Below are 25,648 nucleotides of genomic sequence, written 5' to 3' on the forward strand. Positions count from 1 at the left end.
GTTGCAGTAAAGAAGCTGGCCAAAACACACAAAAACCAAGATGGTGATGAGAGTGATCCCTGGTTGTCCTATACTCCCACCAGCGCCATGACAGTTTACAAATGCCATGCCAACATCAGGACCGTACCCTATATGATCTAAAAAGGAGAGGCATGAATAATCCACCCCTTGTTTAGCATGTAATCAAAAAATAACCAAATAGCAGCCCTCGAGGCTGCTCTGCCTATGGAGTAGCCATTCTTTTTATTCCTTTACTTTCTTAATAAACTTGCTTTTACTTTGCACTGTGAACTCGCCCTGAATTCTTTCTTGTGCGAGATCCAAGAACCCTCTCTTGGGGTCTGGATTCAGATCCCCTTTCCGGTAACAGTAATGTGACTGATCACCTGTATGAGAATATCCAATGTATTAACTATGAAAATAAATGTTGCTTAATAATAATACTTTAAAACATTAATATTTAATTTTTAAAGTGCTTTCCAGAATACACGGAACTCCTCCATATTATATTCATTTAATGTTCAGCAACCGTCTAAGGTATATCTGGGAATTCCAGTTGCATAGATAAAGAAAATGAAATCTCAGGAAAGTTAAATGACTTAGTAAAAATAACTCTGCTAGAAAATATCAGTACTCTAATCCAGGGATTAGCAAATTACTCAACTCTTTGGCCAAATCCAGCCTGTCACTTCTTTATGTATTGCCCTCAAGCTAAGAATCATTTTAACATTATTAAATTATTTTTTAACATTCTATGACATTGGACTATATGAAATTTAATTTCCGTGTCCATAAACAAAGTTTTGTTGGAACCCACATGCCCATTTGTTTACATATTTTCTATGGTGCTTTTTCATGCCACAATGGCAGAGTTGAATAGTTGTGACAGGGACCAAATGGCCCACAAATCCTAAAATATTAACTGTCTGACCCTTACAGAAAAAGTTTACCAACTCCTGCTATAATTCAACCTTAAATTGTGCCCTTGGATGACTTTTACTAGATGGACATATGGAAAACAATAATAAAAGAAAGACGGTTCTTTGGAATTGGCATTGACCTTGCTACTTTGTCAAACACGCAATCAAACCCATGAAATGATTTCAATAGTATTCAATGATCTTTTGCAAGATCACAAGACCATAAACTAAACAATTGTTATTTTCACTCTGTGTTCCCAGCTGCTCTAAAAACATTTGAATTATTTGGAGTCTTTTAAAAAAGACTATATCAACACAAAATCATCAATATTTCAGGAATCATTATGGAATTTTTAATATGCAAATCTGTCCATAGCATCTGTTGAGACTTCTTTGAGAGTGGTTTTTTATTATTATTATTATTATTATTTTTGAGATGGAGTCTCACTCTGTCTCCCAGGCTGGAGTGCAGTGGCGCGATCTCGGCTCACTGCAACCTCCGCCTCCTGGGTTCAAGCAATTCTCTGCCTCAGCCTCCTGAGTAGCTGGGATTACAGGTGCCCACCACCAATCCCGGCTAATTTTTTTGTATTTTTAGTAGAGATGGGGTTTCACCATCTTGGCCAGGGTGGTCTTGAACTCCTGACCTCATGATCCACCCACCTGGGCCTCCCAAACTGCTGGGATTACAGGCGTGAGCCACCGTGCCCGGTGCTATTTTTAAGGGGGAAATTAAGTATGCATGGTTTAGCAATTTAGCTTAACCCTCACTCTGCCTCTTGAAGTATTCAGTTGGCTACTTCTAAACAGCCCACAGGCCTTTCATTTTGTTCTTAGAAATACTTTATTCACCCCATTTGCCAAACCAACGGTACACATAGCTGGTTTAGAAAATGTGACATGAAAATGATTTTGTAAAATTGAAGGAAAATAATGCTTGCTTTTCATCACCACACGAGGGAAACTCCCCTCCCCAACACCCTCCCTCCCACTCCCTTGACCCGCTGCTGCCCCAGTTGAATAGTCCTCCACTTCATCAACACCTCAAAAGGAAAACCTCCAGGCCATTAGCATCATTCATCTCTGGGAGATAACTCTCATTCATCCTTACCGAGATAACTCAGTTTTGCTTGAGTAGAGTACTTGAGTTGCTAAAGAAATCATTTTACTGAGACATAATTTACTTACAATGAAATATACTGATTTTAATGTTTACTTTCATAAGTTTCACAAATGCACACATGCATGTAACCTGCCTCATCAAGATATAGAACATTTCTAATCACTGCAGAAAGCATCTCCCCTGCCACTTCGGGTTAGTAACAGCTACACCTCCCTACCCCCAACCCCAAGCAACCACTTATCTGATTCTATTACCACAGATTAGCTTTATCTGCTTTAGAGCTTCACAAAAATCCAGCGGGTTCATTTTGTCCACTGCCCAGACAGAGCCGATTTATCAAGACAAGGGAATTACAATAGAGTTTAATACACACAGAGCCGGCTGAACGGGAGACCAGAGTTTTATTATTACTCAAATCAGTCTTCCTGAAAATTTGGAGACTGGGGTTTTTTGAGGATAATTTGGTGGGTAGGGGGCCAGGGAGTAGGGAGTGCTGATTGGTCAGGTTGGAGATTAAATCATAGGGGGTCGAAGCTGTCCTCTTGCACTGAGGCTCCTGGATGGGAGCCACAAGACCAGATGAGCCAGTTTCTTGATCTGGGTGGTGCCAGCTGATCCGTCGAGTGCAGGGTCTGAAAAATATCTCAAGTATCAATCTTAGGTTTTACAGTAGTGATGTTATCCCTAGGAGCAACTGGGGAAGTTTAGAATCGTGTGGCCTCTGGCTGCATGACTCCTAAACCATATTTTCTAATCTTGTGGCTAATTTGTTAGTCCTGCAAAGGCAATCTGGTTCCCAGGCAAGAATAGGGTTGTTATCATCTTTATTTCAAAGTTAAACTATAAACTAAGTTCCTCCCAAAGTTAGTTCGGCCTATGTCCGGGAATGAACAAGAAGAGCTTGGAGGTTAGAAGCAAGATGGAGTTGGTTAGGTCAGATCTTTTTCAGTCATAATTTTCTCCTGTTACAATTTTTGTAAAGGTAGTTTCAGAATCATAGATTATAAATTCTTTTGTGCTTGTCTTTTTTTTTCTTTTTTGCTGAGCAGGTTTTAAAATTTGTCCATGTTGCTATATGTATCCATAATTTGTTCGTTTTTTATTGCTTAATAGTAAGCCATTGTAAGAATATACCACAGTTTGTTTATCCATTCTCTCGATGGACATTTGAGCTATTTCTTATTTTTAGCTATTATAAAGCTGCTACAAATATTTTTCTACAAGACTTGTTGTGCACATATGTTCTCATTTATCTTGGATAAATACCTATAGATGGAATTACCAGGTCATAGGGTAGGTATATGTTTAACCGTTTAAGAAACTGCCAAAGGGTTCCACAAAATGGTTGTATCACTTTAAACTCCTTCCAGCAATTTGAGAGTTCCATTTGTTCCACATCCTTGCTAACAGTTGATAATGTCTGACTCTTTAATTTTAGTCATCTTAGTGGGTGTGTAGTGCCATCTCATTGTGGTTTTAACTTGCATTTTCCCTGATGCTTAGAACTGTTGAGCATCTTTTTAAAAGATATGTTTATTAGTCACTTTTCTTTCATGAATGTCTGTCCAAGTCACCCCCATTTTTTATTAAGCTACTTTTTATTGTTAAATTATATGAATTCTTTATATGTGTATATTTTTTTGAGGCGGAGTTTTGCTCTTGTTGCCCAGGCTAGAGTGCAATGGCATGATCTCGGCTCACTGCAACCTCTGCCTCCCAGGTTTAAGCGATTCTCCTGTCTCAGCCTCCCAAGTAGCTGGGATTACAGGCACCCACCACCATGCTCAGCTAATTTTTGTAGTTTTAGTAGAGACGGGGTTTCACCATGTTGGCCAGGCTGGTCTCGAACTCCTGACCTCGTAATCTGCCCACCTGCCTCGGCCTCCCAAAGTGCTGGGATTACAGGCGTGAGCCACCACGCCTGGCTGAATTCTTTACATTTTTAACATGTAAGTCTTTTTCCAGTTTTATATGTTGCAAATATTTCACCCAGTATGTGGCTTGTCTTTTCATTGTCTCAGTAGGGTCTGTTGAAAAGCAGTTTTTAACTTTAATAAAGTCTAATTTATCAATTTTTCCTCTCATGGCTAAAGCTTTCTGTGCCCTCTCTAAGAGATCTTTACTTCCTGCATGGTTACAAAGATATTCTCCTGCCTTTATTTTAGAAGCTTTATAATTTTAGCATTTATATTTAGGTCTATGATTCATCTTGAATTAACTTTTTGCATGTGATGTGAGGTAAGAGTCAAAGTTCTTATTTTTAAAAATATGTACATCCACTTTGTGTAGTGCCATTTGCTGAAGATGTATTAGTATTTTCATTTGCATTATTTAGATGAAGAAATTGAGACTTGAAAAAGCCAAGCATTTTGCCAAGTCACATGGCTGTCCACGTGACTCCAAAATCTATATTCTTTCTCCCATCACAGCACTTTCTATGTCAGTTATCAATATGACAGGACGTCATCAATCCCTCTCATTCTGTCCCTTTCCTCCTGAGCAGATGAGAACAATATACTCTTCACTGTTTCACTAGTCCTTCTTTTGTGGCATCCCCAACCCCTATGACCAATTCTTTAAGCCTGGCCATGATGATCTTTCAAAATTTATTACATACTAAATGTAGTACAGTGAATGAAAGGAAAAACCCACTGAAGACACTGTGTCTGTCAGTCAAGAAAATGAACATCTTTATATGAGAGATTAGGTTGATAGGCATTAATTAGCCGTTCAAACTTTTCTGCAGAGATCCCATAAACTAGTACAAAACACTCAAGGGCTGAGAGGACGAATGAGGAAGAGTGGAATTTTGAGGACTTGTAGATTCCAATGTTATGTCTGCAGATGTTTGTGCTAACCCAAGTTTGAGAAATCGTGTGTTAAAAGTCAAACACGTCACACAGGCAGATCACTTGGCACCAATGCAATGATTAAGAGAAATGCAAACGTGCACCTTGAATTTGAATAGCAGTATGTGGTTGTATGATGGTTGACCAGGTAATCTAGAATATGCTATGTTATTATATATTTTTTGACATTTTAAAAATAATTTTTAGTTAAGCATTATAAATTAATAGAAAATAGGAAAAAAATAATGTACTATCCTAGATGTATTTTTTTTTGTTTTTTTGCAATTCTTTTTTTTTTTTACTTTAAGTTCTGGGATACATGTGCAGAATGTGCAGGTTTGTTACATAGGTATACATGTCCCATGGTGGTTTGCTGCACCTATCAACCTGTCATCTAGGTTTTAAGCCCTGAATGCATTAGTTATTTGTCCTAATGCTCTTCCTCCCCTTGCGCCCCACCCCTCAACAGGTCCTGGTATGTGATGATCCCCTCCCTGTGTCCATGTGTTCTTATTGTTTAACTCCTACTTATGAGTGAGAACATGCAGTGTTTGGTTTTCTGTTCTTGTGGTAGTTTGCTGAGAATGATGGCTTCCAGCTTCATCCATGTCCCTGCAAAGGACATTAACTCATCCTTCTTTATGGCTGCATAGTATTCCATGGTGTATATGTGCCACATTTTCTTTGTCTAGTCTATCATTGATGGGCATTTGAGTTGGTTCCAAGTCTTTGCTATTCTAAATAGTACTGCAATAAGCATACGTGTGCATGAGTCTTTATAGTAGAATGGTTTATAATCCTTTGGGTATATACCCAGTAAAGGGATTGCTAAGTCAAATGGTATTTCTGGTTCTAGATCCTTGAGGAATCCCCACACTGTCTTCCACAATGGTTGAACTAATTTACACTCCCACCAACAGTGTAAAAGCATTCCTATTTCTCCACAGCCTCTCCAGCATCTGTTGTTTCCTGACTTTTTAATAATCGCCATTTTAACTGGCATAAGATGGTATCTAATTGTGGTTTTGATTTACATTTCTCTAGTGACCAGTGATGATGAGTTTTTTTTTTCATATGTTTGTTGGCCACATAAATGTCTTCTTTTGAGAAGTGCCTGTTCATATCCTTCACCCCCTTTTTGATGGGGTTGTTTGTTTTTTTCCTATAAATTTGTTTAAGTTCCTTGTATCAGCTTAAGGAGTTTTGGGGCTGAGACGATGGGTTTTCTAAATATACAATCATGTGGTCTGCAAACAGAGACAATTTGACTTCCTCGCTTCCAATTTGAACACTTTTATTTCTTTCTCTTGCCTGATTGCCCTGGCCAGAACTTCCAATACTATGTTGAATAGGAGTGGTGAGAGAGAGCATCCTTGTCTTGTGCTGGTTTTCAAAGAAAATGCTTCCAGCTTTTGCCCATTCAGTATAATATTGACTATGGGTTTGTCATAAATAGCTCTTATTATTTTGAGATATGTTCCATCAATACCTAGTTTATTGAGAGTTTTTAGTATAAAGGGATGTTGAATTTTATTGAAGGCCTTTCTGCATCTATTGAGATAATCATGTGGTTTTTGTCATTGGTTCTGTTTATGTGATGGATTGCATTTATTGATTTGCATATATTGAACCAGCCAGGGATGAAGCCAACTTGATCATGGTGGATAAGCTTTCTGATGTGCTGCTGGATTCAGTTTGCCAGTATTTTATTGAGGATTTTCACATCAATGTTCATCAGGGATACTGGCCTGAAATTTTCTTTTTTTGTTGTGTCTCTGCCAGGTTTTGTATCAGGATGATGCTGGCCTCATAAAAGGAGTTAGGGAGAAGTCCCTCTTTTTCCATTGCTTGGAATAGTTTCAGAAGGAATGGTACCAACTCCTCCTTGTACTTCTGGTAGAATTCGGCCATGAATCCATCTGGTCCTGGGCTTTTTTTGGTTGGTAGGCTATTAATTACTGCCTCAATCTCAGAACTTGTTATTGGTCTATTCAAGGATTTGACTTCTTCCTGGTTTAGTCTTGGGAGGGTGTATGTGTCCAGGAATTTATCCATTTCTTCTAGATTTTCTAGTTTATTTGTGTAGAAGTGTTTATAGTATTCTCTGATGGTGGTTTGTATTTCTGTGGGGTCGGTGGTGATATCCCCTTTATCATTTTTTATTGTGTCTATTTGATTCTTTTCTTTTCTTCTTTACTGGGCTAGCTAGTGGTCCATCTATTTTGTTAATCTTTTCAAAAAACCAGCTCCTGGATTCATTGATTTTTTGAACAGTTTTTTGTGTCTCTATCTTGTTCAGTTCTGCTCTGATCTTAGTTATTTCTTGTCTTCTGCTACCTTTTGAATTTGTTTGCTGTTGCTTCTCTAGTTCTTTAAACTGTGATGTTAGGGTATTGATTTTAGATCTTTCTAGCTTTCCGTTGTGGGCATTTAGTGCTATAAATTTCCCTCTTAACACTGCTTTAGGTGTGTCCCAGAGATTCTGGTACATTGTCTCTTTGTTCTCATTGGTTTCAAAGAACTTGTTTATTTCTGCCTGAATTTCGTTATTTACCCAGTAGTCAGTCAGTAGCAGGTTGTTCAGTTTCCATGTAGTTCTGCAGTTTTGAGTGAGTTTCTTAATCCTGAGTTCTAATTTGATTGCACTGTGGTCGGAGAGACTGTTTGTTATGATTTACATTCTTTTGCATTTGCCGAGGAGTGTGTTACTTCCAATTACGTGACGAATTTTAGAATATGTGATATGTGGCACTGAGAAGAATGTATATTCTGTTGATTTGGGATGGAGAATTCTGTAGATGTCTGTTAGGTTCACTTGGTCCAGAGCTGAGTTCAAGTCCTGTATATCCTTGTTAATTTTCTGCCCTGTTAATCTGTCTAATATTGACAGTGGGGTGTTAAAGTCTCCTACTATTATTGTGTGGGAGTCTAAATCTTTTTGTAGGTCTCTACAAAGTTGTTTTATGAATCTGGGTGCTCCTGTGTTGGGTGTATATATATTTAGGATACTTAGCTCTTCTTGTTGCGTTGATCCCTTTACTATTATGTAGTGCCCTTCTTTGTCTCTTTTGACCTTTGTTGGTTTAAAGTCTGTTTTTATCAGAGACTAGGTTTGCAACCCCTGGCTTTTTTTTTTTTTTTTTTTTTTTGCTTTCCATTTACTTGGTAAATATTCCTCCATCCCTTTATTTTGAGCCTATGTGTCTTTGCATGTTAGTTGGGTCTCTTGAGTACAGCACACCAGTGGGTCTTGACTCTATCCAATTTGCCATCTGTGTCTTTTAATTGGGGCTTTTGGACCATTTACATTTAAGGTTAATATTCTTATGTGTGAATTTGATCCTGTCATCATGATGCTAGCTGGTTATTTTACACATTAGTTGATGCAGTTTATTCATAGTGTCATTGGTCTTTATATTTTGGTGTGTTTTTGCAGTGGCTGGTACCAGTTTTTCCTCTCCATATTTAGTGCTTTCTTCAGAAGCTCTTGTAAGGCAGGCCTGGTGGTGACAAAATCCCTCAGCATTTGCTTGTCTGGAAAAGATTTTATTTCTCCTTCACTTATGAAGCTTAGTTTGGCTGGATATGAAAACTCTGGGTTGAAAATTCTTTTCTTTAAGAATGCTGAATATTGGCCCCCACTCTCTTTTGGCTTGCAGGGTTTCTGCAGAGTGATCTGCTGTTGTTCTGATGGGCTTCCCTTTGTGGGTAATCTGACCTTTCTCTCTGGCTGCCCTTAACATTTTTTCCTTTGTTTCAACCTTGGAGAATCTGATGATTATGTGTCTTGTGGTTGCACTTCTTGAGGAGTATCTTGGTGTTCTCTGTATTTCTGAATTTGAATGTTGGCCTGTCTTGCTAGGTTGGGGAAATTCTCCTGGATAATATCCTGAAGAGTGTTTTCCAACTTGGTTCCATTCTCCTCGTCACTTTCAGGGACACCAATCAATCATAGGTTTGATCTTTTCACATAGTCCCATATTTCTTGGAGGCTTTGTTCATTTCTTTTCATTATTTTTTCTCTAATCTTGTCTTCACACCTTATTTCGGTAAGTTGATCTTCAGTCTCTGATATCCTTTCTTTGGCTTGATTGATTCAGCTATTGATACTTGTGTATGCTTCATGAAGTTCTCATGCTGTGTTTTTTAGCTCCATCAGGTCATTTATGTTCCTCTCTAAACTGGCTATTCTAGTTAGCAGTTCCTGTAGCCTTTTTTGAAGGTTCATAGCTTCCTTGCATTGGGTTAGAACATGCTCCTTTAGCTCAGAGGAGTTTGTTATTACCCAGCTTCTGAAGCCTGCTTCTGTCAATTCTTCAGTCTCATTCTCTGTCCAGTTTTGTGCCCTTGCTAGAGAGGAATTGCGACCATTTGGAGGAGAAGCAGCATTCTGGTTTTTGGAATTTTCAACATTTTTACACTTGTTTTTCCTCATCTTTGTGGATTTATCTACCTTTGATCTTTGAGGCTGATGAACTTTAGATGGGATTTTTGTGGGGGGGTCCTTTATGTTGATGTTGTTGCTTTCTGTTTGTTAGTTTTTCTCCTAATAGGCCCCTCTTCTGCAGTTCTCCTGCAGTTTGCTGGAGCTCCACTCCAGACCCTGTTCACCTGGGTATCACCAGTGGAGGCTGCAGAACAGCAAAGATTGCTGCCTGCTCCTTCCTCTGGAAGCTTCGTCCCAGAGCGGCACTGGCCTGATGCCAGCCAGAGCTCTCCTGTATGAGATGTCTGTTGACTCCTGTTGGGAGGTTTCTCCCAGTCAGGAGGCCAGGGGGCCAGGGACCCACTTAAGGAGGAAGTCAGTCCCTTAGCAGAGCTGGTGCACTGTACTGGCAGGATTCCTCTTGTCAGGATCAGCTGCTCTCTTCAGAGCCAGCAGGCAGGAATGATTAAATCTGCTGAAGCTGCACCCACAGCCGCCGCTTTCCCCAAGTGCTCTGTCTGAGGGAGATGGGGGTTTTGTCTGTAAGCCCCTGACTGGGGCTGTTACTTTCCCCTCAGAGATACCCTGCCCAGTGAGGAGGAATCTAGAGAAGCAGTCTGACCACAGCCACTTTGCTATGTCCATCCCAGACCTCGCAGCCTCCTTAGCACTGTCAGGGGAAAGCCTCCTACTGAAGCCTCAGTAATGGAGGATGCCCCTTCCCCCACCAAGCTCAATCATCCCAGGCCAACTTCAGACTGCTGTGCTGGCAGCTAGAATTTCAAGCCAGTGGTTCTTAGCTTGCTGGCCTCCATGGGAGTGGGACCTGCTGAGTGAGACCACTTGGCTCCCTGGCTTCAGCCCACTTTCCAGGAGAGTGAACGATTCTGTCTTTCTGGGGTTCTGGGCGCCACTGGGGTATGAAAAAATACTTCTGCAGCTATCTCAGTGTCTACCCAAACAGCTGCCCAGTTTTGTGCTTGAAACCCAGAGCCCTGGTAGTGTTGGGACACAAGGGAACCTCCTGACTTGCAGACTGCAAAAACCGTGGGAAAAGTGTAGTAACCCAACTGGGTAGTACAGTCCCTCATGGCTTTCCTTGGCTTGGGTAGGGAGGTCCCTGGCTCCTTGCACTTCCTGGGTGAAGCAACTCCCCACCCTGCTTCTGCTCGCCCTCCGTGGGTTGGATCCACTGCCTAACCAGTCCCATTGAGACGAACTGGGTATCTCAGTTGGAAATTCAGAAATCACCTGCCTTCTGTGTTTGTCTTGCTGGGAGCTGCAGACTGGAACTGTTCCTATTCAGTCATCTTGGCCCCTCCCTCCTGTTATTATATTTTTATGATGAATTTAGGATGAACAAAATTTAATAATTCCCATAGGGAACTTTGGGACACCTGAGCATATGTCCTTGGATGTCATCTGAGATAAACAGATTTAAGGGGAACAGGGGACAGAGTAATCCAAGAAGGGGAAACAAAAGACGAGAAGACCCTGGGAGTGGTGGTAAATCAATGTCTGATTGGCTCGTTCTGTTGTAGGAAAATCTGGATTCTTGTCACAGACCAGGAAAGATTAGGCTCACAGACATATAGAAGGGTGAAAATAAATGGATTTATTGGGCAGAAAGAAAAAAAAATGGGAAACAGGGACTCTCAGCAAAGTGAGAATCCTGCTAGCAGGTTTCCTGCTTCACTGCTTGAATCCCAGGTTACCACCCAGGAACAGGAGAAGCCAGGCTCTTCCCCCCTGCAAATGGCTTGAACTTTCCAAGGCTCCACCCTAGTGCGCACCTCTCCCAATGCAAAGGCTGGCTGGGGATTCTCCGGGATGCCCTTTTTACTTGGCTGTCTCAATTCCTTTAAAGTGAGTGGCGTGAGCCTGGGTTATTGTGGCTCTCTAATGAAAGAAGGTGACACCCAAAGACACAAGGATCTAAAGGAGAGAAGCAAGATGTGTGGAAAGGCAGTTCCATTGAGTCGACCTGTACCCATTTCCCCTTGCCAGCTCATCCCTCATCCTACCTGCCTCAAGAGGCAAAGAGATTTTTCTTTGATTCTACAGAGTTGATTCCTGTGTGTTTGGGTCAAACCTGAAGGCGTTCATCTCATGTATCAGAGGGCCTCCCTGCCTTTCACAGGGGACTCACTTAGTTCTGCCTTCCTTTTGAGCACTTGCAAAAACCTAACCCCTGCCTCAACTTTGTCCACTAAAGGTAGATGTGCAAATGTGAGCCATGTGTGCCATTTTAAATTTCCTAGGACCCATATTAAAAAGGTTAAAAGAAACAGATGAAATTGATTTTATTTTATGTTTTTATTTTATTTTAATAATATATTTTATTTAATCCAATATATCCATAATGTTATCTGTTCAACATATAATCAATGTAACAATTACTAAGGAGATATTTGGTATTCTTTTTTCTGATACAAAGTGCTCAAAAAGCCAATGTGGAGTTTATACTAACAATACATCTCAATTCAGACTGGCCACATTTTGAATGCTCAGCGGCCACATGGAGCTAGTGGCTTTGTCATAGACAAACTTCTCCTATGGATGAAAGGCTGCTCCCTTCTTCTCTCACATGGTCCTTTCTTCCTCTCTGAGCTGAGGAAGAGAAAAGAAGAAAGGGAATATTTAATATTTACTGGGCACCAGCTACTCTTTGTTAGGTATCATAACAGGGGACTTCTCATGTTCTCTCTTAGAAACCTCTTATCTTATTTATTTATTTATTTGAGATGAAGTCTTGCTCTGTCACCCAGGCTGGAGTGCAGTGGTGCAATCTCAGCTCACTGCAACCTCTGCCTCCCAGATTCAAGTGATTCTCCTGCTTCTGCCTCCCAAGTAGCAGGGATTACAGGCACGCACCACCACACCTGGCTAATTTTTGTATTTTTAGTAGAGACAGGGTTTCATCATGTTGACCAGGCTGGTCTCAAACTCCTGACCTCAAGTGATCCACCCTTCTAAGCCTCCCAAAGTGCTGGGATTACAGGCATGAGCCACAGCATTCAGCTTATCTTCCCGTTTAGACCAATAGGCAAGCCATGATTCCAAATTCCATATGTTTGGCTACATCAGTGGTAAATCCCAATAAACATTGGATCCCAGAGATCAAGGTCTTTGGGGCCTCAGTGAGGTAGAAGCAATGGAGGGCAGCCTGTTTTAGCCTTAGATTAGCAAAACTATGGTTTGGTTCCAGTAGTGTCTTGTCAGTCTCTTATGTCTGTATAAAATCACAAAGACCCAGGAAAGGCCAAAAGCCAAAGCCTTTGACAGTTCAATGTAATTATCCTGGTGAGGATTGTGTGGCTATGAATTGTTTCCCACAGGTGACTCTTGCATCCTGTCATGCGTCTGGCTATGTTTCGTTAAAATGTAAGACACTACATATTTTATGTATAATATTAACTTTGCTTGGTGGTCATTATCTGTAGTTTCTTATGCTCTTAGCTATAAAGTCTATTCATTATTGTTATGACCAAGTAATTCATTTATTTTTTCATGCTAGTGAGTCTTCAACAAGCCTTCCACATTTTAGCTGTGTTCCATAATGGACTTCTCATTTTTCATGCAGTGATAGCCACCCTACTTCAGAATCCTAGGGTGCTGGTGAAAATGCTCCAGGGATGGAGACATAGATAGTCAGGTGTCATTTCAGGAAGGCAAAAGCCATTTCATTGTTTAAGAGCTTTCCATTTTCCCCTTAGTTTCCTTGGTTACACTCAATATTTTGGGTTAATGGATGCTCCTGCTAATATGCTGACCTTTTCAATCAATACATTTAGCTTCAGGCATTCTTGAAGTCAGTTCTCTATGCTGACTCTTCAGCAGCCTCTGCATTAGATTAGAACCTTCCTTCCCTCATCAATATACCAATTTTAGATGCCGACTTGCAAAGGCATTGTTTTATAAAACAATTACTTTAACTTTGGTGGCTTGAAATTTCACCAGACATTCCAAAATCTTCTAAAATTTAAAATGTCTCTATTCTTATAAAGCTACCTACAGGAAGATAATTTTTAAGGAAAACCTGGTCTGGGCTACATACCTATTCTTAAGACAAGCAAGATTTTTCATTATAGTCAAGATTGATTGACCTGTCTATCGAACAGACTACTGTAGGATAAAGCCTTATAAATAAATGACTAGCATGGATTTTTATCTCACCACCACCTTTTATTTTAGTGTTTGAAATCATGAGTGCTAATAGTATAGTTTATCATGATAGAAGCATATTTTAGACTTCTAAGTTTTAAACCTTAAATTTTCTCAATGCATCATAAAATAGAGCAGTGTGGTTTGCATTGACTTAAGTAGAAATTGGGCATTTTTATTCTGGTAAAAAAGTGCCTGGGCTTGGAAATGGATGGTGGATATAGATCTTAGCACTACTGCTTATAGCGTGGAAAGTCTTGGATGAGCTACTTAAATTCAGAAACAATTCACTTAATCACTGTAACTAAAATTTTCACATCTCTAAAATGTTAACTTATTCTTAGCACTACATGAGAGGCCTGAAGAGTGTATCTTACAGAATATTAAAGAATTTAAATGCGAAATGCCTTTTAAAATATGCAGATTTAAACTTATTAGAGCACCAGGTGGGTGGCCAGGCTTGGTCGCTCACACCTGTAATCCCAGCACTTTGGGAGGCTGAGGCAGGAGGGTTGCTTGAGGCCAGGAGTTCAAGACCAACCTGGCCAACATAGTGAGACCTCGTCTCTAAAATAAATAAATAGATAAATAAATAGACACCAGGTGGAAATAATGGTGGTGAATAAAGCACACTAGTTGTCATTACCACATTTCTAAGTAGGGACCAGTGCAATCACCCCTACATAGTAATACACATTACATTGCACATGTCTACTAAGTTCTTGTGTCCAGTTTCCCAGGAAATGCAACAAGTTACAGGTGAAATGAGAAAGTAATGATCCTATGAAGACTTGGAGTTTTTAAGAAACACTGAAAGGATTTGTATGAAAAATGAGAGATCCTCAAGTTTTAAAGGTTGATGGCAATATAGAGTGGGAAGAGCAAGTCTGGGCCCAGTCATGGAGACACTAGAGAACTAGGAAGACAATGAAGAAAGAGAGCTATTTCTTCAAATTATTTGTAAGGAAGGAAAAGAGAAGATGTCCAGGTAGTAGGACTGGGATGAGGTAGTGAAGCAAAACTGAGTCTCTGAACTCTATCTGACTAGGGACTTGATTTTTCCAGAAAGTAGGGTAATGCTGAATGTGCACTTGGATACCTATCAGTCTAAGCTAGGTTTTGGGGGCTGTTATCAGCTAATGTTTGTGTAGTGTTTTTCACCTCACCAATCATGTCAACTAGGCATTGCCTATCCATTTTATAAATGTTACATCCATTTTATAAATGGATAGACAATGGACTCAAAGATGTTAGTGACTTTAATGTCACTCTGACTGAGACTGCTTGTTGCCTACCTAATATTCACTTTTCCTTACATCTTTAGTCAATGAGTCTTGATATTTTTCAGGGTGGCAGCCTAACTAAAAGAGTGTATTTCCCAGCTAAGCATGGCATTATAACTGAATTCTGTCCAATCTGAAAGCTATTGGATGTCACTTTCGGAAAGCCTCCTTAAAAATGAATAGGACATGCCTCTTTTTGCCTTACCTCTTTTACCTTCCTGTCCCCTGGAATGGCAGCCAGAGTAGCCATACTGTGACAATGAGGATGCAAACCATGTATGTATGAGAATGGTGAAGCAGATAGAAGGACTCTGACTACCCAGTGACTTTGTTAAGGTACTACATCGGCCTGGACTGACCACCACTGGACTTTTTTTTTTTTTTTTTTTTTTTTGAGACTGAGTCTTGCTCTGTCACCCAGGAGGCTGGAGTGCAGTGGCATGATCTTGGCTCACCACAACCTCTGCCTCCAAGGTTCAAGCAATTCCCCTGCCTCAGCCTCCCGAGTAGCTGGGATTACAAGTGTGTGCCACCACGCCCAGATAATTTTTTTTTTGTATTTTTAGTAGAGACGGGGTTTCACCATGTTGGCCAGGCTGGTCTCGAACTTTGGCCTCAAGTAATCTGCCTGCCTCAGCCTTCCAAAGTCTTGGGATTACAGGCGTGAGCCACCATGCCTGGCCTCACATCTGGACTTTTTAATAATCCCTGGAGGCTATCAGAGTTTATTAAAAGACCCAGAGGTTATGATTAGACCAAATTCAGTTGGTCTAATCATAACCAACATAGTCACATAGCTAGGACTTGTAGAGCTTGGACTTTAAGACATCTAACTTTTGCTATTTCCACTGTGGACACGCACCCAGGCAGGTCATTTAAAGACGACACTTAAGTGGAAGAATAATCAAGATGTAAAACCACTCAAATAGTTTCATAAATAGTTTTTGGGGAACATAGAAGTTACTGGTCTTATAGAAGTCCTGTGGTAGAAAATTGTTTTATTCAGTTTTCACTTTAGAAGTTTAAAACACATTTAGGTTTTCTCTTCTCTGGTTCATTTCAATAACTTTCCCTCCTTATCTGACTCTTAGTCTTGTTGGAATCTGGACATGTGGTTGCTGTGTCTGGATTGTGAGAAATATAAGAATGCACGAAGCCAGTGTGGTCTTCTCGCCCAGCCGACTAACAAATGACTCATGCATTCCAGTAAAGCTGGAGCGGGCCTGGCCACCAAAACCTGACCCCTGAGTCATTTCAATCAACTGCGAATGCCCAAGGCAGCTGCATGAATTTGCTCAAACATTCTTTGGAAGGTATATGCTAATCCTTTCTTCCTAGATATAAATATTAACTCATCCGTGCCTGTAGTACTTGTGGTCTCTGAACCCTACTTTTGGAATGCAGTTGGGGATATCAAGTTTGCAGGCTTGAGACACTGCCAGGTGACAGTTTGCTTCATTTTTCCATGGCCTTATTTAATCTTTTATTACTTTTTTTTATTTTGGTAGCACATGGCATTCATTTATGCACTCCTGGGTGAGCAAAGTTCTTAGGCAGTTAACCTGAGTGACAAGGCACAAATCAATGGTCACTTCTTCCCTTCACAATGGGAAATTATTGACATAACCCTACTAGTTTCTGGTTCAGCAGGGATGCAAGAGGTTACTGAGAACAGTGTCAATAACCTTGCATGATGCGCTATTTCTTTTTCTCTTTTTATTAGGCTGTTTGCCCCCCTCATCATGCCCTTACAAAATTATCCTCGTATTTGTGTCATCAACCCTTTAACCGATTTCAACACACTTCCAGGAAGATTCAGTGGGTGTTTCAATCTACCATTTTGCAAGAGTGTCTTTTCTTACCTATCCATAAACATAACTAATCTTTCTTTCATATCAATCTGTACTAATAGTACATTTGTAGCTCATGGAATCTAATAAGGATTATGTAAATTTCTGCCTATTGATTTTTTTTAAGTCCTCCAAACTAGATAAAAGGAAAAGCTTTTATTTTCTGATGTCCCATTTAATAATTCAGTCTTCTTTTTCTGCAACTTAAACTCCATATCTACTATAATCTCTGCTTCATAGAATAGCTATTCTCGTAGATACTTCAAAATTTTTTTCAGAAGGTCAAACAAGAGCTTCCTGCAAGATATAAAGGTGAGAGAACATTTAAACAGGCATCTCCAGTCATTGATATGTTACTTGCTTCCTTGAAAATTCCAATTATCTTGTGTACATGTTTTAAATTGCAGACGTTGCATTGGATAGAGATATCAGATTCACTGGGAAAGAGAGAGAGGGGCTAAATTTATTTTAGCTGAGATTTCTGCCACAGGCTCTTCAAGTTGAGCACCTTCTCTCACTGGGTAGAGAGGCTAATTTAGCTTCATAAATGATGATTTTCACAACACAGATGCAATGTACCATGAATTTCACTAGTTTAGAAAGCTAGTTATTATGTACCTTGTGTTTTATAAGTTCCAAGAAAAGGAACCATTAACCATCTTACTTTTATCAATCAAAATAATTGGATTGAAAATAACATGAAATTTTCTGAGTAAATCAGTTATAATAATTGCTTTGTGATTTACGAAATATGAGTGGGCTGTTGAGAAATACACTCTCTGGTTGATGGACCATATATTATGCTAGCTGTTCCTTAAGGCTGCTCTTCTGAAAGCAGGTCTATTTGCTGAAAGAAGTGGACTGAAATGGGAAACAAATTGTGCATTAGAAGGCACTAGAATTATGAATGTCAGTCTGGAATGGAAAACATATAATTCAGAAACATGCTTCTTGGGAGGATAGACAAAGCATGAGGTCATAGGAAGGAAGGGCAGAGATGGGGAATAAATGATTAACAAAAAGCTTCTGAATGCTCTGTGGAACAGCCCCAAGTCCTTTCATAGATCAGTTTTACATTGCCTTAACTTTCCAATGGGGGCGTGGGGAGGCCCATGGGCATTTTAGAAAATGATAAAGTTTGCATTCATTTTTTTCATGATTAGTATTTTCCCTTATTCTTCATTGCCTCTTCCTGAACATTCTCTGTGGTATTATTAGAACTCTTATTAAAAACAAAAAAAACTCTTTCCAGCTCATGCCATTTCACCCCTGTACCGCCTTCTGTCTCTCCTACTGACCTCCTGGTAACTCTCCATCATTGATGGAAGACTTTTGCACCTTACCCACAGTCTTCCTTCCCACCCCAAAACATGTTGTCTTCCTGGGTAGCTTCAACATAGTAATTAGCTATACTATTTTGGAGACTACCACTGAGGCAGGAGAATAGGGCCTGAAGGCAGGGAACCTAAGGACGTCCTAGAGCTTAATCAAATGGAAACACTTCAGCTATGACAGGAAATATCCTCTTCATTTACATAGGGCATACAATAAGTAAATGACTGATATGGTTTGGCTGTGTCCCCACCCAAATCTCAACTTGAGTTGTATCTTCCAGAATTCCCATGTGTTGTGAGAGGGACCCAGGGAGAGGTAATTGAATCATGGGGGCTTGTCTTTCCCATGCTATTCTTGGGATAGTGAATAAGTTTCAGGAGATCTGATGGGTTTATTAGGGGTTTCTGCTTTTGCTTCTTCCTCATTTTTCTCTTGCCACTGCTATGTAAGAAGGGCCTTTCACCTCCTGTCATGGTTCTGAGGCCTCCCAGCCATGTGGAACTGTAAGTCCAATTAAACCTCTTTTTGTTCCCAGTTTTAGGTATGTCTTTATCAGCAGCCTGAAAATGAACTAATACAATGACTTTGTAACTGTACTTCATCCTCTTCATTTACATACGATGTACTCCAAGTAAATAACTTTGTAACTTCACTTTAGTCTCTTCATTTACATAGGGCGTATACCAAATAACCAATGGAAACCTCTAGAGGGTATTTAAACCCCAGAAAATTCTGTAACTGGGCTCTTGAGCTGCTTGCTCAGGCTGCTCCCACCTTGTGGAGTGTGGTTTTCTTTTCAATAAATCTCTGCTTTTGTTGCTTCATTCTTTCCTTGCTTTGTGTGTTTTGTCCAATTCTTTGTTCGAAACGCCAAGAACCTGGACATGCTCCACCAGTAACACCATCTGATATTCACCCTCCTTCTAACTTCCTTCTGAAAAACTACCTCTTCCCCCGACTCTTATTTCCTTACTGTAACTTGCAGCATTTATCACTCTTGCAGTCTCACATCTATTTCGTGTTACTTGATTTTCTGACTTCCCCGTTAGAGTGTCAAGTAAGCTTTATAGAGGAGGAGACCATATTTGTTTTTTCACCATTTTATCCCCAACCGTGATTACAGTGCCTGGCACATAGTGAGTGCTCAATAAATACTTATGGATTGAATGAGTGCATCCTTCATCACAAAGCACGATGCTTATATAGAGAAGTCTTGACCATCCAGACTGACTGGGGAAAAAGCCTGTCTAATGATATAGAACAGATTGGAATTTTAATTTTAAGATAAGCAATTTATGATTATAAACATTCAAGTACCTTCAGTGTATGACAGGTCAAATCTTGGGCAAAATGGTGAAGCAGACATCAATCTCCTTTTTTTGTTTTTTTCACACTTTTCCTCCTCTTCAAGGACTTGGAGTCTTGTCATTTTTCTATTCTATCAAAATCTGCAGGGTGTGACAAAAGTTGCTGAAACCTCAGTATGCACTTCACTCAAGGTCTTCCATCTTGCTTGACCATTTCCATTTATGTATTTCTTGTTCAGAAAGGGAAAATTTTAAGATTGTGGAGAAGTTCATATGGAGAAGAACTGAGGCCTCAGGCCACCAGACATGTGTAAGTCATTTTGGAAGAGCAAAGGTACCTATCTACTCTGGGTTTGTGTATTAGTCCCGTGTTTCTGATGCTTTCACGTTTTCAAGCCTTGCTGACCCTGGAGGGACAGCCCCTCCCAGTGCTAGTCAATTCCTAGAGATAGTGAAGGGCTCACCTGCAAGTGTGTCTTTCAGATGCAAACCAACCAATCCAAAGCCCATACCCTCAACCACTTCCTTTATTGAACTCTTACACTCCACGTGGTCCTGAATGGCATGGCGTCTCCATCTTCTTCGGAAGTGTAACCAACCATCTTTTCAATGGCAATCAGATCTGTTGGCCTCACCATATCTGAATAATAATAAACCTACATTTGAAAACAGCATGCCACCTAGAATGTTTAGGTAAGCATGACTTAGTTGAGGGTGAGCTAATGAAGTTCCTTAGGAACACAAAGAAGAGCCATGTACATTTGTCTTTGAGTGGGGCGGCTTAACAGGATAATTGAGGAGCCTGTGGAAATCACCACGTCATCCCCACAATCATCTTGAATCCCTTAGGTTTGAGATGAAGATGTGAGTAGGATTTCATGGAGAAGAAGTGAAGTATCTGAGGGATTCCCAGAGAACAACCAGGGGCAAGGCCAAGGGTGGATTTGTGAGAGAAATATCCTCAGACACTCCTTCGATTTCTACTAACGCCTCTCAAGCCACCCACTTATCTAACACTCTTCAATATGTGCAATTGGCATTATCTTTTTTAAAAAAAATTTATTTCATTTTGAAACAAACACAAACTTGCAGAAGAGTTGAAAGAAGAATACAGAACTGTTTTTCCCTGAACAAGTTCCCAATCTGATGCTCCAACCCTCCCGAATCCTATAAAAAACAACATTTTCCTACACAACCACAATACAACCATCCAAGTCAGGAAATTAGCACTGATACATTAAGACCCTGCAATCTGCAGGCATCAACGAAGTTTTGACAACTATCCCAGTAACGCCATTTATCACAAAAGGATCAGTGCAAAGTCACATGCGGAACTCGGTTGTCATATCTTTTCCATTTCCCTCAGCTGAAACAGTTCCTCAGTCATACTCTGAATTCCATGACTTGGACACTTTTGAAGATTATAGGGCAGTTATTTTATTGAATGCCTCTTGATTCGGGTTTGTCTGAGTTTTCTCAGGATTAGATTCAGGTGGGCATTTTCTTAGTCATAGGGAATGTGAGCATAAGAACACCTCCAGCAGCCTTTGCTATTTTTAATGACCTGTAGCAAACAAGTGTGTGTGTGTTGGGCAAAATGAGTCCCTGGGAGGTGATTGTTTTCAGAATGAGGTGAAGTGTATACATGTTTACATGTGTATACACTGGATAAGTGTACATAAGTGAGTGTGCATGTATCCACTCCAGCAATAGTCGATGAAGGAGCCTATTCAGGACTCAATACCGCTGGAGTTATTTAGAGCTTGAAGAATCCTCACTAAACCTATATCTAGTAGTCTGCTAGTTGACATGCATGATGTGAAGAATATTTTATTGGCAAAATGAGTGGTGGTCATGAAAAGCCGTTGGTGGGGGATAATGTACAAAATGCACCACTCTTTATGTCTAACAGTTTATTTATTTTAAGTTTTTGTTTTTGAGACAGAGTCTTGCTCTGTTGCCCAGGCTGGAGTGCAGTGACGTGATCTTGGCTCACTGCAACCTCCGCCTCCCAGGTTCAAGCAATTCTCATGCCTCAGTCTCCTGAGTAGCTGGGATTACAGGCACGCACCACTACTGCCCGGCTAATTTTTGTATTTTTAGTAGAGATGGGGTTTCACCACGTTGGCCAGGCTGGTCTCAAACTCCTGATCTCAGGTGATCTGCCTGCCTCGACCTCCCAAAGTTCTGGGATTACAGGCATGAGCCACCACACCCAAACCCAACATTTTATTTTTATTTTTTTAATTTTTAATTTAGTTTTTTTTTTTTTTGAGATGGAATCTCTCTCTGTTGCCCAGGCTGGAGTGCAGTGGCGTGATCTCCTCTTATTGCAACCTCCGCCTCCTGGTTCAAGTGATTCTCCCACCTCAGCCTCCTGAGTAGCTGGGACTACAGGTGCCCGCCACCATGCTCAGCTTTTTAAAAAAATTTTTTGGTATTTTTAGTAGAAATGGGGTTTCACCATGTTGGCCAGGCTCATCTCCAACTCCTGACATGAAGTGATCTGCCTGTTTCAGCCTTCCAAATGTTTGGGTGAGGGAGAAGGGACAAGATGGAGGAAGGTAAACAAGAAGGCACCGTCCCTGTTGCTTCTGGGTTCTTCATCACCAACTTACGGGAGTGTGGGAAAATGCAGCCCGTGCCCGGGAAAATGCAGATCAACTGAGCAGGCGCCCTGGGATGTCAATCTGAAGAGATTGAAACTTACCTGGCCACGCCTATGGAGATGCCCCTATCATGCCCTTATCCCGCCCACTGCCCTCCCCCTTCCAGTACCAATGCATAAAAGTCCGCTGCCGGCAGGAGCCGGCGTGACTTCTTCGGCCCTGCATTCGTGGACCGGAGAACCTCACCCGAGAGCACCCACGTGACTTCCCTGGCCCCCCACACCTGAGGACCAGAGAACCTTGCCCGAGAGTGTGCGCATATTTGCAATAAAAGACTGCCACTTTCTTATGTACTTTGGCCTCATGTTTAATTACTTAGCTCTCCTAAATTAAGTTACATTAAATTAAATTAAGACACCAAAGTGCTGGGATTACAGGTGTGAGCCACTGCACTCAGCCAAACAGTTTAAAACAATATGTGTAGTTCTTGAGGTCTTGAGATACAATGTCCCAAGGCTCTCCTCTTCTCAACACCCCCTGACTATCGCTTGAATCTATCCAGTCCTGTTGGCCGAATATCTTTGTATTCACTTCAGAGTAAGCCTCTCACATAAGGTGCTAGTGGGTGTGTTCTGGGGGAGAGTGGGCAAACCCTGTACTATGGAACAATGTGATGGTTTTGCATGCCTCCTTGCTCATAAGTATTTACGGGTTTGGCAGACCTTGGTCTGCCATGGTAAGATGACTCTTCAGTAGTGATGGTGGAGTAAGAAAACATAGCTCACACTACCAGGTGTAAGTTAAATGACACCACAAGGAAACATGCAGATAAATCCATTATGTAGAACAAGGCAGTTCAAATGGACTCTTTTGATAGTTGATGTCATGAAAGGAAAAGTGGGGAGGAGTGCTATGGATTGAAACTAAAGGAACATACTGTCTAAATGTTTCTATGAACCATGATTAGATTCTAGTTGAAAAAATAGCTATGAAATCCAAAATATTAGGTAATTAGAAAAAATACGGCCTGGCATGGTGGCTCACGCCTGTAATCCCAGCACTTTGGGAGGCCGAGGCAGGTGGATCATTTGAAGTCAGGAGTTCGAGACCAGCCTGGCCAACATGGTGAAACCCCGTCTCTACTAAAAATACAAAAATTAGCTGGGTGGTAGTGGCACAGACCTGTAATCCCAGCTACTTGGGAGGCTAAGGCAGGAGAATCGCTTGAGCCTGGGAGGCGGAGGTTGCTGTGAGCCGTGTTCATACCATTGCACTCCAGTCTGGGCAACAGAGTGAGACCCTGTCTCAAAAACGCAAAACAAAAAAACCCCAAAAGCTTTTATTTTGATATAATTTTACTTACAGAAAAGTTGCAAGAATAATACAAAGAATGACCATATAAACTCCACTCATAATTTCCAAGTGTTAACATTTTACCATATTTACTCTTTTCGTCTCTCTCTCACACACAGATGTACATGCATACACACACACACACACACAAAATATGTACATTTACATATTTAATTTTTTCCTGAACCATTTTGAAGTCCACTGCAGGCATGATGCTTCTTTCCTTCAGTGATAATTTCTAAGAAATAAGGATATTCTCTTACATAACCACACTAACAATATTTAAAATCAGGCAATTTCCATGGACACTATACTGTTATCTAATCTATAGACCTTTTTCAAATTTTGCTAATTGTCCCAATAATGTCCTTTACAGCAAAAGAAAATTTCAGATCTTATAAAGCATTCAGTTGTCCTGTGTCTATAATCTCATTTAATCCTAAATACTTTCTTAGTCCTTCTTAGCCTTTCACAACAATGACATTTGTGAATACAGATTAGTTACTCTGTATAATGTTCTTTAGTTTGAGTTTGTCTATTTTCCCATGATTAGACTCAGGTTATGCATTTTTGGCAGGAATAGCACAGAAATCATGTGTTCTCAGTGCATCATATTGTGGGTCACATTTATGTCAGTTTGTCCCACTTCTGATGATGCTGAATTCGATCACTTGATTAAGATCTTGTATGACAAATTTCTCTACTATAAAGCTACTTACTATTTTCCCCTTTGTAATTAATGAACATCTTGTGAGGAAAAACTTTGAGACTCTGTAAATATCCTTTTACTCCTGGTGCTAGGCAGAATGGCCTCCCAAAGATGGCCATGTCCTAATCCTGGAACCTGTGAATATGTTACATGGCAAAGGGGAATAAAAGTTACAGATGGAATTAAGGTTGCTAATCAGCTGAGAGGAAGATTATGCTGGTGGGCCCAAGGTAATCGCAAGGGTCCTTAAAAGTTCAAGAGGCAGACAAATGAATCAGAGTCAGAGAAGAAGTTATAATGACAGAAGCAGAAGCAAAATCAGAATTATGCAAAGTGAGAAGGACTTGACCCATCATTGCCGGCTGTGAAGAGAGAAGGGATCATGAGCCAAGAAACATGGGTGGCCCTTTGTTTTAAAATGTGGATCTTATTATCATTCAGATACAGTGAGGCCAACAGACCAGAAGATTATTTCCATTGAAAAAATACTTTGTTATACTCGCAGATCCCAAGTGCGGACATGCCAAATGATGGGGGCTACATGAGGAAGCACTGGGCTTGGTGTTTTAGTTCGTCCTCACACTGCTATAAAGAACTACCTCAGGGGCTGGGCGTGGTGGCTCAAGCCTGTAATCCCAGCACTTTGGGAGGCTGAGGCCGGTGGATCACAAGGTCAGGAGTTCGAGATGAGCCTGGCCAACATGGTGGAACCCCATCTCTACTAAAAATACAAAAATTAGCTGAGTGGTAGTGGCGTGGACCTGTAATCCCAGCTACTCCAGAGGCTGAGGCTGGAGAATTGCTTGAAACTGGAAGACAGAGGTTGCGATGAGCCGAGATCATGCCACTGCACTCCAGCCTGGGTGAAAGAGCGAAACTCCATCTCAAAAAAAAAAAAAAAAAAAAAAAGAGAAATACCTCAGGCTGGGTAATTTGTAAAGAAAAGAGTTAATTAGTTCACAGTTTTGCAGGCTATTATAGGAAGCATAATGCTATATCTGCTCAGCTTCTGGGGAGGCCTCAGGAGACTTACAATCATGATGGAAAGGGGGAGCAGGCATGTCACATGGCCAGAGTGTGAGCAAGAGAGTGAGGGAGGAGGTGCTACACACTTTTAAACAACCAGACCTAACAAGAACTCACTATCATGAGGACAATACCAAGGGGGATGGCGCTGAACCATTAATGGTTTAACTGCCCCCATGATCTAATCACCTCCCACCAGGCCCCAACTCCAACATTGGGGATTACATTTCAATATGAGATTTGGGCAGGGACACACATCCAAACTTTAACAGTTGGTCAGGAGGCAGAGAGTGCAAGGTGAAAACATGGGCAAGAGCCTTTATTGTGGTTTCCATTGGAAGAAATGGGTGAGGCAGGGTAAGCAGGTTTAGATCAACTAGTTTGAATAATTTCAGTGGACTCTGAGGTGTAAGGGCTCTCTCTAGTGTCTGGTACCTGGACTGGGTGATTAAGGCAGGGTAGTGGTGGCCCAGAGTGTCAGAGCTCAACAGAGGAGGTAGTTGTGGGTGTGGGCTTTGGATTAGTTGGTTTGCATTAGAAAGGCACACTTGCAGTCAAATCCTCTACTATCTCTAGGGATTAGCTAGTCCTTGGAAGAGCTCCAGGGTCAGCAAGGTCCCAGGATATCAAAGCATTAAAAATAGAGAAAATAAAAATATGCTATTAATACACCTCTAGAAGTTGGAAATGGCAA

General features: G+C 40.8%; 1 long non-coding RNA gene across 3 annotated transcripts in view; it reads left to right on the forward strand.

Moving 5' to 3' along the window:
* The window catches only part of LOC119619957 (uncharacterized), a 53,185-nt gene that overhangs the window by 16,549 nt on the left and 10,988 nt on the right, over positions 1–25,648 (forward strand). Inside the window, exon 3 of one of the 3 annotated variants that reach the window (XR_012091867.1) lies at positions 19,497–19,597. The exons of the other annotated variants lie outside the window; for them this stretch is intronic. This is a non-coding gene — a long non-coding RNA (uncharacterized lncRNA). Of the gene's footprint in view, positions 1–19,496; positions 19,598–25,648 lie in introns of those variants that run through there. 3 annotated transcript variants of the gene reach the window in all.

This window comes from Chlorocebus sabaeus, chromosome X (genome assembly GCF_047675955.1).
Source record: "Chlorocebus sabaeus isolate Y175 chromosome X, mChlSab1.0.hap1, whole genome shotgun sequence".
In the NCBI taxonomy this organism is placed as follows: Eukaryota; Metazoa; Chordata; class Mammalia; order Primates; family Cercopithecidae; genus Chlorocebus; species Chlorocebus sabaeus.